Genomic DNA, 12,198 nt, shown 5'->3' with positions numbered 1-12,198 from the left:
TTAAAATAATTTTGAGCATTGATTGCTGGAGAGTGGAAATAAGCAGTGTTGGTTTTTTTAATATAAAAAACACAGTTACTGTTGTAATAAAGTCTTTCCATATCCAATGGAGGAGAGCAGGACAAATGAATGGATGTTCTCCCCATGGAATTTTCCAGGATAGCGAAGCTTGTGTTAATCTGCAGTCAACACTTCCTACCATTTTACTCAAACATTGAATCAAACAAGGATGGAATTAAATCATACATTTTCACTTCTTCACCCACTGAATATACTTTCACATACAGAATCCTTCCAAGTATATCACTGTGAGCCAGACACCATCTACCCCACACTGAGTCTATGTAATCAAGTCTCCATTGAAAACACAAATATAGAGCCGGCTGAGTGACTGATAGGCAAATTACTTCCTGCCAGATAGGTTTAGTAAAGTAAGAGAGTATGTGATGTCTTCTAGAAAACCAAAGAAAAGAAAAATACAGAAAAAGAAAAAAATACAGAAAGCTTTCAGTTCAGGAATTACAGCTTCATTCTTCTTCAGTAAATACAGATGTTAGAAATAGAAGGTTGTGTTGCTGTGTTTGCCAGAAAAGGCGAGAAGACATATTCAGTTTTTTGAAATAGAAAAATTACAGCTTTTTTGCACAGAGACTCTTCATTGTGCTTTCACAGCGCTAAGGCATGTTCCAAACTATTTGGCTTCCTGAAGGTGTACTGCTGTTAAAAATGTCCAAGAACCAGATCTCCAAGAAAGCCAGACCCATAGCTATAACCTAACTTTCAGATATGCACAGCTGTCATCAGCTCTGATTGAATTCATCCTCAGTACCTTTGTCTCACTGTAAAGCCTGAAAAAAATATTTCAGAGCCTGTTCCTGAAAGTGTATTGAATATAGAGTTGTGGTTCATACATCACCAGTTTGAAAGCCATAAAGAATCAAGCAACACCTCCACCAGATACTTTTTACAAACAGCTATGTCACTGTTAACGATTCAATGAAGCAAAGTAGGTAGGAAGGAAAGTAACACAAATTTACTATTTGATTGGACACCTGGGTGGCATAGTTGATGTATTGGTTTATTCAATTCAGTAGACACTTGAATGATTCAGTAGCTTCCCGTAGATTTGAAGTATCACCAATCTTAACCACTTAATTATCAAAGTACTTTCTTCCTTTGGATATAATTGAGAGGAGGAAACAAATTTGCTCATGGCGTATCCAGCTCCTGGATCCAGATTGTTGATAAATGTATTTAACAGGACTGGCCCTAGAACTGAACTCAGAGAAACACCTCTGGTAACTGGTTACCAGCCAGATTCACTACAACACTTTGAGCTCTGCCCTTCAGCCAGTTCTTCACCCAGTGCACCCTGTACCCACTCATCCCACAGCTGGACCACTTGTCCAGAAGATGCTGTGAGTGACAGTATGAAAAGCCTTCCTAAAACCCCAAAACTCTGCATCCACCACCTTCCCCTCATCCTCTCGGAAAATGACTCTAACATAGAAGGAAATCAATTTTGGAGATGCTGATTTTGTTTCAGTCTGTTTGATTACTTGATTCTTTCCTTGAGGACTCACTGAGATAATAATCTCTTCCACTGGAATCAAGTTCTTCAGCCAAAAGAGCCATGGAGCTGATCAGATCTCAGCAATACCTCCTTCTCACTCATAATATTTGTAGTTTATTTTTTGGTTTGTTTTTTTTTAATGCTCTATATGTGTCAGAATAGCTAGTGCTATGTGGGAAGTTAGCACAGACCTACAACTTTGCTAAGGAACTGTCAAATTAGTAAAACTTGACGGAAAGATACAATTCCATCTGATCCCACAAAAAGTAATCTGCTACTGCCACAGTTCCATACCAGTGAAGAAAGTTTATCCCATCTTCCTTGGTATCTTTGGCCATGTAAGACATTAAAGGGGAAGCAAAAAGACAAAGCTTCACCAACCCTTGTTCTCTTGGCATGGATCAGAGTGGTGCTGGAGCCTCTTCTGTTCTCTCCCTGAAATGGAAAAGATTTGTTACTTCATACTCTTTGTTATTTTCAAAAACAACTCAATGGGGAGAGCTAAGTGAATTTCTCCCTTCTCTGTCACCATCAGCCTGGCCACCAACTGTCCCTCAGTTCCAAGAAACAAGGTGGGGGGCAACACAGCATCAACAGACATTTTGTAATATGTCACTTCCTACCCTTTCAGTACACAGCTCCTGGAAGTTGCCAAGGTGTCGATTTTAAACACCTATAGCTCTAAAGATTTCTTTTTCCATGAAAAACCCTCCTGGATTGCAACAATTTGAAGTTTTAATAGACTTCATTTAGGAAAGGTTGCTTGACTTTGTCTGTGCCAAGAGTTGTGGGTTTGTGTTTTCGGTTTGTTTTTTTCTGAGGGGAGTTTGTCTGAGGATTTGGTTGGGTTTTTTTGGTTGTTGTGTTTTGTTTTTGTTTTGTTTTGTTTTGTTTTGTTTTTTGCTTTTTTGCTTTTTTTATTTTTTTTATTTTAATTTGTGAGATGGTATTGAATTAGGACTGGGCACAGCATTGGGCACGGCATTGGGCACAGCAAAGAAAGAAAGAATAATTTTGAGCACACAAAGTCTGCATGATGTCAAAGTGAGACAAGTTTATCAAAAAGAAATGCACTGAAGAGACATAGTAAAATATTGCATAGACTTCAGGAAGTCTCTGAAGGTGAGAATAGTAGAAGGCTGGGTGAGATACCTCAGGGAAAAACACCACGAGGACAATCAGCCCTGTTTACTCCCCCTTGGATATCCACTTCAAACCCAGGGCCAACAAGACCTTTAGTTTTATATTTTGGGATATGAGCGTCTAGTGAACGGTTGATACTTCAACATGTGGAATGAAAAAACAGGGCTGCTGGACGTCATCTGGCACCTACTGGAAAACAGTTGGTTCTGAATGAACCATTCACAAAAGAGGGTCGAACACTGAAGGTGGATCTGAACTTTCTCGTGAACCAACTGGCAGCATAAGAAGGCCTTTGGGAATAAAGGGACACTGCCCTTTTTGCTCTGTGTCAGTCTTCACAGATTTGATCCTCTGGGACTTACAGTATTATTGTCAACGACGAGGTACCACTTTTGCTCTGTCAAAGGTGAGCAGGTTGCACAGTGCATTGTTGGGTCACTGCCAGAGACACACTCCAGCAAGGCAAAGTTCCCCCTGTGGAACAACAGTCTCTGTAATAGCTCCAAAAGAAAACTTCATGTGCTCAGGAAAAACAAGTCCTGGTATGTTCCACCAACTGCTGACATTTCACTTCACAAACTGTCAAGCAAAGATCCTTTATAAGATGAGCTTCCTATCAGAGCAGAATTAAAGCCAGGCTATGGATAGCTAGAATTATAAATTAAAGAAAGTCAGACTAGATATACACTGTGTTTTCTGTATTAGAAAAAGGTAATTAAGTTGGAGTAGCTGATCATTGCAGATCTCTTCCAACTGGAACTATTCTGTTTTATCCCCGATGACAAAGAGGACTGAAGATGACAGCTCAAAAATAGGTGTAACGGGATGCAATCTATGATAGGATGATGGCTAGAGATTGGGAGAGTTTGTCTTAACTCAGTCTATGTAGAACTGCAGCACTTTCTAGCAGGGTGGCTTTTCCTACAAAACTAACTGGAAAATTTAAATATACAAATGTGTAGGGGAGAGGGATATGGAATGCTTCACAGGGACATGGAGTTGGAGCAGGTTGATGAAAAGCCAGTTTAGAAAGAAAGAGCCGTGAAAGTAATTTTATTTGGATTTGATTTTGGTGACCATCTAGTGAGCAGGAAAAACTATGTAAATGCAAATTAACATCAAACCCATATTTAGAGGAATTAAACCCTAGGCTTCAACAAGTACTTGAATGGACCTTACTAAAAGATGCTAAAACTTACTTCGTAAAATGAATGATAAAGAGGAATTCAGTGTCTAGGGAATCCTTTAAGTTATCCATTAACTACATGGCTGTGTCAGACCTAGGAACTAACTCTTCAGTGTCTGGAAGCAGAAGAAAAGCAGAGAAGGAAAATCAGAGCAGCTGGAGAAAGACAAATTAATTGCAAGAACACAGACAGTGGTAGCCTAAAAATATGACAGAGGATGGAAAAAAAAAAAGTAAATAATTTGAACAATTATTCCAGAAGGAAAATGGTTGTCAGATTGACCACATCAAAATCCAAAAGGAAACCTAAGTATCCATGGTTATTAACCTCAGGCCTCTTACATTCAGACATTACAAAAAGGTCTCACTGCTGTGAATGAAAAATGGGACCCAGAAAAAGGTAAACGACTTTAAGGTAAACAGACTCTGATACACAGGAGATCTAAGACGATGGGAAGGAGGGTTCCTTTTTCATGGAATATAGAGTGATAGTCCAGGCAGCCTGGTCATAAACAGTCAAGTCCAGTCTGAAAGCAAGTAGGCACAATGATATACTGATCTCCTTCAGTGTTACCAGCAGGGCAGTAACACAATATTTGTGTGGGAGAGGCAGCTGAATTGCTTAAAAGTAGCACAGCTCCCTATTTCCTGCATCCCTCATTGTCCTTCAAACACTTCACTGGTGGAGCTTTCACTGCCAGTTCCTTCACAGGAGATCAAAAACTAGGCAGCCATGAGGTAAAGTGGGAGCAATGGGGATGTGAAAAGCAAGAGCAGGAAGGCAGGGCACCACAGTTCTCTACTATTCTCATCACACCAGGAATGTTAAATACAAAATGAGACCAGTGTTGTAAGTATTATTACAATTCACAGAAAGGCATGAACCTCTTTTCCCAGGGGGGTGGGTGATGCCCTAAAGACATTCCTAAGAGTCCTTGCTTAGCCATAAAATAGCCTCAACTTTATGTTGAGTCCATTGTCCCATTCCACTCCATCTATCCACTTGTACCCTCACAGCTCTGCAGGAAACTCTTTGGCATAAGTATATGTTTAGTCATTTTTTGACAGGATTTCTGTGCCTGGAGGGCTGTCTCTCTTGGTAAGTCTATTAAGAGACACTACCTCTACTTCACCTTACAGACCTTGCTTTACATAAATCCTTAGGCCCACAGAATGCAACAGTAATACTAATTCATTCCTCTCTCTTTATATAAAATATTTTTCAACCTTAGAGAGGAGTTTCCATAGCAGAACCATAATATAAATTAATAACCTCATTATAAAGGTCATTCTCAGAATCATAGAATCATTTAGGTTGGAAAAGACCTTTAAGATCATTGAGTCCCAGTGTTAACCCAGAACTGCCAAGTCCACCATTAAACCATGTCCCTAATGTCTTTACAGACGAACACAGCTCATTCCTAGCTATGAAGTAGGACTATCATTCTCTGTTCTGGTACTAGAAATTTCTGGGTTTTGTAAATGTTGCTTCATATTTGGTTTCTGGATAGGAAGCAAAACCATCCTTCATGGAATCAGGCCCCCGAAGTTGAGTTTGAACAAGCCCTTGACAGTGGTTTTAGCTCCGAGTACTTTTAATATGAACACTTCAATATAATCTCTTTCTGTTGTTACCTGGCTGAGCTTCAAGAGTGGGGCAGCCACTTAGCAAATGAGATATTTCTAAAGAGAAAGAGAGAGGGAACAAGAAATCATTTATCAGAGACAGCTCTGCATTGCCTTGGCAATTAAAAAACTAATGACCCCAGAGCTAGAGCCAAAATACTTTATTGTCTTCTCCTATTATAAATCAGCCAAGTCGAATTCAGTCTAACTAATTATTATGCCAACAACCTACAGCAGAGAGTGCCTTATGAAATTACTGGCCATGGAAGGTAATCAGTCACTCTTTGGAGCCTCACACTGGAGCTCAGAAATAGACTTTGCAAAGCTTCCTTTCAACCATGTCAGATTTTGTACCCGTAGATCTAGTCTTGGCCAAAGTCTGGTGTCATCATGGAAGGGTTATGAAGTAGGAGGAGGTTCAGCAGGGAATGTGAGCTGCAAAATTATGTTAAGAATGCAGACAGTAACAAGCAGAGGAGTCAGAGGAATCTTTGCTGATACTGTCCCTACAGACTCACCTAAGCCTTCATCCTGAACTGTTCGCTCTTTACCAACATTTCTAACTATTGGTATTACTTGACCAATTTATTCTCAGCCACCTATTTAGCCATTCTGCAGTGCTGCTGTCATTTTCCATTCAGTGATACGTGCCAGCTGAAACTACCCTCCACAATCTTGCATCAGTGTAAGGTAAAGCATACACAGGTATTCTTCCCAAGAATGCCAAGGCAGTAGAAGGATTAAAAAGAGGTTTACTTCAGACGAAAGGACCACTTCTTAATGATGCTGCATGCCCCAGGCCCCCAGGGGAAAAAGGGCACTGCCCTTTTTGTATATTCTCTCTCTCCTCCCCCATCTTCTCTGGTCAGAGGAGGCCTTGTACATGTCTGCAGACATGTTGTCTCTCTGCATACCAGGGAAAGAGAGAGCTTGCTCACAGCTTCTCCCTGCAACTTTCTCTGAAATGCAGAAGGAAGGGGGAAAAAAATTCTAACCCATTTGAGAAGGTATTTTACAGTCTTCCTAATTGAAATCGAGTTCTAGCTTTCCATCACAAATTCTCTCAAAATTGTACCTATCCCTACAATCAGCCAAAAAGATGTTTGAAAGGTTCACCCCCTTTTGAGAAAGCCCAGCTACTTCTGTGTCAGCCTTTCTGACAGCCCTTCTGTCAGCCACAGAATTTCTTTGCCATGGATATCAGACACTGACCCTGTAGGAATGGCATTCAAATAAAAATGCTTATTCCAGTCTCACTTTACACTCCAACCCTTCCTATAGAATGAATTTTTCCATTAAAACCTTTTGCAATCCCATTCGACAGACATATGTCTATCTGTCAAAATAAGAATCTTCATATCTTTCTAAAAATTTACTTCCTAATCCCACAAAATTTGCCAAACCAGATCTTAGCATTTTCCCCCAGGGTCCTAACTTTTCAGTATTTTTTTTAAAATCACATTTATAGAAGCCAATTGTGGCAGTTTTGTCAAAATGTCTGCAAGAGGCAAAGGCGATATATATAGTAAAAAAGGAGACCTTTCCTTCTCACACCATCCCTTCAATCCATTCCTGTGAGATCTCTTTGCTATCAGAGAGCACTCTCTTGGGGAACACCTCTTGAGGAAATGGACTTCAGTGGGTTCAGAAAAGGGAAGATGAGTGGAAAACAAATATTGTAGTGACCTACACAGCCATGCAAATGTGCCAGTCAGGAGCTTAACAAGCTACTGTAAAAGTCCCTCAATGACTGTTCTGGTCACAGTGTCCAGAGCTCCAATTTCAGGAAAAAAACCAACCATGTCTCACTCCTACCCTTGAGCTCAACTTTAGTCGAGGGATGAGGGTGAGAGGCAGCAATTGCTGCTTCCTCCACCCCACAACCTCCAGGACTGACCCTACTGTCTCCTCTTACTCCACTTGAATTTGTAGGCAATTCCCCATACACACTCTCGCCCTCCATTTGAGGTTTCAGAGTGACCCAGAGAGAGAAATAAGCTGCACATGAATTAAATCCACATCAGCTAAAGCAAATATTGCTGCTGCTAGCACTGCAAAGAGATGACATAAAAGGACCCCAGGCCATTACAGAGACATTCACTTGATTTCCTTCCAGTGCTGCTGACTCAGAGCTGTCTCCCCTGCCCTTGATCTCTCTATGTCTTTGGCCTGTCCCCTTGACCCCATCACTCCAGGGTTTCTGACTGGCTCATTTTCAGCCTAATTCTCTCCTCTCTATTCAATGCCTGTCATATTCATGCCTGTTTCCCAAGTAGAGCAGGAACATAGCCTTCATCCCCCATCTTTGAATGTATGAGCCCTTCTTCCTGCATTCAAACTTTGATGGCACAGTCTGTTTTGCATATTTAATGGCCTCAACGCCCTGTATCATTGGGTGAGATGCATTAGTACAAACAAACAGGGCCATGACAAACTTAAACATTAACTGCAATTGTTCCTGGCTTTTAATTGTTAGCACAAACTTGCTCTGGTGTGTTTAGAATGTCAGCTGTAACCTTTCAGGCAGGTTCAGGAAGAGCACTTGCCTCGGACCATTCCCTGAAGGCAGTGTGAGTTGAGGGAAAGGTAGGAGGAGTTGTGTGGATACAAGCAATCCCTTGCCATTTAAACTCTCGGCTGGGGATCAATGCCTACCCTGTTTTATTTAGCAATGGAGCAGCACCCTGGCAGTCTAATTTCTTCTGTTGCCATCAAAAACCACCTTGATGTGTCTATTTGCTGGTGGATGGGTCTTATTTGTCTGTCATGACAAAGTGTCCTCTTTTCCTTCAGTGATTTCACTGAGCCCTCATTATGTTGTTTTGTGTCGTAACTGCTGTGTCTTCTTGAACACATGTCATATCCCTCCAGGACCTGTCCTCATTTCACCCCTTTGACATGTCTGGGCTTTCATTTGATGACAAGCAATCACTCAGCATTCATTTCTGTCTCCCAAACCTGGCAGTTCCCAAAAGCTGAACTGACCTCTGACCAGTTTTCCTGTCACATCTCCATGTGGCCATCCAGAAGCCGAATCTAACAAGAGGTGCCCTTTTCATTCATATCTGGCATATTCATATACAACAATGTGTGGCAAGATCAGAGAAATCAAATACAACTTTCAGTAGGATTTTCCAACAAGATTGCATAAAAAATAAATAAAAAAAATCACCACTGTTTTCTCCAACCTTCTTTCATCATCGGTTGACATCTCCATCTAAGATGTGTCTGCAGCTCAGACAGGAACTGGGTACAACAGCTGTTGATTAGGATCAAGGGCAGTTCTATGCATGAAATATACATTGGGACAGGAATGGCCTTTTTCTGACTTAAAAATATCTGTTAATTGATTATTCTTTTTCTTCCTCTGTGCATTCAAAGTATCTAAGGCATATCTAAATTCTCTGATTTCTTCTTTTGCAGCACTAGCAACATGGACCATCCACCTCAAGCATTTGGCCACCTGTTCTCCATCAATGCAGCTACTGCAGTCTTTGCTTTTTTCTGAGGTCTTCATTCTCAGCTCATTAGGTTCGGAATAATCATTTAGGTAAGAAACATCTCTCCTGCCCAAACCTCAATATTTGTCATCCAAACTCTTTAATTAATTTTAATGTCTTCCTTTTGCCTGCATCACCTTTTTATCTTCTTCCACAAACTTTTGCTCCCACAGAATTGAGCCTGCCTTTCTTTCTTCACTGTTCTTTCCTGAATCATTCTAATCATATCTCACTCTTTTTTCCCACAGGGAACTTTCTGACAGTGTATACCCATCTATCTTCCTCATCAAAAACACAAGACATTTCAGGAAAACACATTTGATAAATATTGTTATATTGTAAACTGAACCTGATTCAATTGAAAATCAAATCCAGACACACAGCAGACTTGACGACTTTGTGTCAAAGGAAGCCCATGTTTTATTTTAAAATAAATACATGTTTATGTTTCTAAATAAACAGCCTGAAACTCACAGTATTTCGACCTTCAGAGGGGTGTCTCTTCTGCATTAGCAACAAACTTACATAGAAGCATTTTCTAGGCTCCTAAAAATGAAAACACAGGCTTTTATTTTTCCTATATCGTTACTTATATCTCTCAAACTGCACACGCTAACTTTTGATGTTTTGTGCCTATTGGTTTTCGTTACATGTTATACTGGCAATTCATATGACACTACAAGGATTGTTTGTGAAGATATGGAGTGATTGAGATAAAGCTACTTTATTATTTGCATTGAACTATTTAACAATGCTCAATGTATTAAGGGACAGAGAGGAAAACCACCTTCTGGTGCTGTTGTTTTGGAGAAGGAGGTATGGGAGGCATTATTCAGATTAATACACTCGCATCATCTCAGAGGGCTCATGTATTTTTTATTCTTCCTAACGCTGCTCTTGTTCTTCATGGAAATGAAAGTTTCTTCAATGATAAAATCACCACTAGGTTTACACTGTGCTGTTGCTTAATTATATTCAAACATTAATTAAAGAAGAGGTTAGTTATATTGGCACTGGTAACTGCTGAAGGTGTGTTAGTCTTAATATTGCAGTAATTTCAGTTTCCTGAGTACACCTCACACAAAGGGATTCTTCAGTCCTAATACATATATATGTCTCATTTTTAGAAAAGGTAAGGAATTATTCTATCGAAATTCAACTGCTCAATCTTTGCAAAGCCTCTGCTCTTCTGTTCACATTTACTTCACCACAGAAATCCTACCTTTGAAGCAATATCCACAATAATAGCAGAAAAACATACCTTCTTTACCTGTTTAAGCAGCAATCAGCATCCTTACTACAATCATTCTTGGTATGTACTCCAAAAAATGCTATGGTGCCATGCAGCACCACTGCTTTAGGGAGCTCAGCTAAAATGAGCATGGATCTATGCATCAAGGTTAGTTTCATTCCTGGGAACTGCAGGAACTGCTCGTACCAAAACTAAATGTTTAAATAGCTCGTAGGACACTGGAGGATAGAGCACGCATTAGAGCACACAATGGCCTGGAACTGGAGGCATGTCTACACGGACCTCTGCAAAATTTCAACAGAGGAATCACCCTTTGAAAGCGCCAGCAAATTTGGATGCCTGAGGCCCATGATACCACATGACCAGAGGGGTCTTCTCCTAGCCTTTAAGACATTCTAGCCATCTCTTAAAAATTCTCCAGGTTTTCTACCTATTTTCAGTCTTCGTGGATGACAGTGGTGCAGTAACATCTTCAGCAGGGACAACCTGTCAGGCACACACCCACAACCATTCTAATTTGGGTGTCATGAAGAGCTGCATCAAATGCTGTGCCTATTTTAGGGATGCACAGTCCCCTCCACCGCTCCACCCCTCCTAGATGCATCCCTTCGCCATGCCCAATTTCCTGCTGTGATCCAGACTTTTAATAGCTATACAGCACAAGTCAGTGATGTCTGTCTGACACTGTGCTGCTTCTCTCCTCCGAATCACTGCTGCTCAATAAGTACATCGTCCTGATTTAAAGGTTGCTTATAAAACTTTAAATTAATAGATACATAAATATAAATCATCAGGTGTCTCTGCTCTCCAGTGAGTGAGCCCTCTCCTCAGACAATGACCCATGGGCAAGCACAGCCAGCCTGCAATGCTGCAGACAGGCTAACAGTAATGCAGTTGGATGTTCCCTCTGAACAAAACGTGGCTGCTGCTGTGCATTCTGTTTTTGAGACAGTACCAAGGGGACAGCTCTGACAAATGCCTTGAAATTCAGTGCCCATGGCCCTGCCCTTGCCGTGCTGCAGCACTGTAGCAGAGAGTGGTGACAGTTCAAATGGCTGGCTGGCAGATACATTCACAATACATGAACATTTTGTTAGAATCCTGCCAAGTGTGTCTCTGGTCTCAGTGGGAACCAACCAACTGCTTCAGCTACATTTGGATGGGACAGCTGTTTCATCAAAATATCCCATCTGTGAATGCTCTTGCAGGGTGCACTACATAGTAATAGCCTTTTTCACCCCTTTCAAAATGTATCTTTCACGTTAAAAAAGTCTAGCTTAGTCTGCATTTGTCCAGTCTTTGAGCATCTTGCGTCCAGTCCACAGGAAACAAAAAATTCTCAATTTACCAAAATCCAACACAGAGATCATAAACTCCGTTCATGAGTCTTAGGGCAGCTCCACCAGGCCCTGGCTCATGCCTTCATTCTGCCTCCAGGAGTATGTAGGGATTTCATTAATGGCAGGACAAATTACCTTGACATATCTAAAGGTACTAGTCCAGCTACCTCTATGCACTCTAGCAGGACTTGCAGGCAGCCCCTGAATCACCCAGAAGTTGAATTATCTCACCTTGATTAGTATCACAGAAGGTCTCTCTCTGCAGAGAAACTCTTGCTTTCTTTCAGGGAGTTCCTGACATGACCTCAGACGTGTGTGGTGTCAAACCAGGGCACAAACAGGAAAGTCAGCAAGAGCAACAATGATAAAGTGCATCTTCCTCACTCCCTCAGTAAAACAGTGCAATATGGATATATTTTAAATCATCAGCTCTCTACTCTGTTATGTAGAAATTCTGCTTCCCATTTCACAGTTCTGGGTCCTCCACTCCTGTTAAGACCTTGTTGACTCAGGGCAGCAATGAAAAAGATTTGAGTTTTATCCCAACTTGGTAGTTCTAAACCCCTTGCCAACTGACC

General features: G+C 40.9%; 1 long non-coding RNA gene across 1 annotated transcript; it reads left to right on the top strand.

Annotated features, from left to right (window-relative positions):
* The first annotated feature begins 3,179 nt into the window (after nucleotides 1–3,179).
* Nucleotides 3,180–9,397, top strand: LOC108498955. The gene is made up of 3 exons (XR_001875359.1): nucleotides 3,180–3,258; nucleotides 8,952–9,078; nucleotides 9,277–9,397. It is a non-coding gene; the product is annotated as an uncharacterized LOC108498955 (long non-coding RNA).
* The last annotated feature ends 2,801 nt before the right edge of the window (nucleotides 9,398–12,198 follow it).

This window comes from Lepidothrix coronata, unplaced genomic scaffold (assembly GCF_001604755.1).
Source record: "Lepidothrix coronata isolate B3197 unplaced genomic scaffold, Lepidothrix_coronata-1.0 Scaffold67, whole genome shotgun sequence".
NCBI lineage: Eukaryota > Metazoa > Chordata > Aves > Passeriformes > Pipridae > Lepidothrix > Lepidothrix coronata.
The sequence above is the reverse complement of the archived record's forward strand: the minus strand, read 5'-3'. Positions and strand labels throughout refer to the sequence as shown.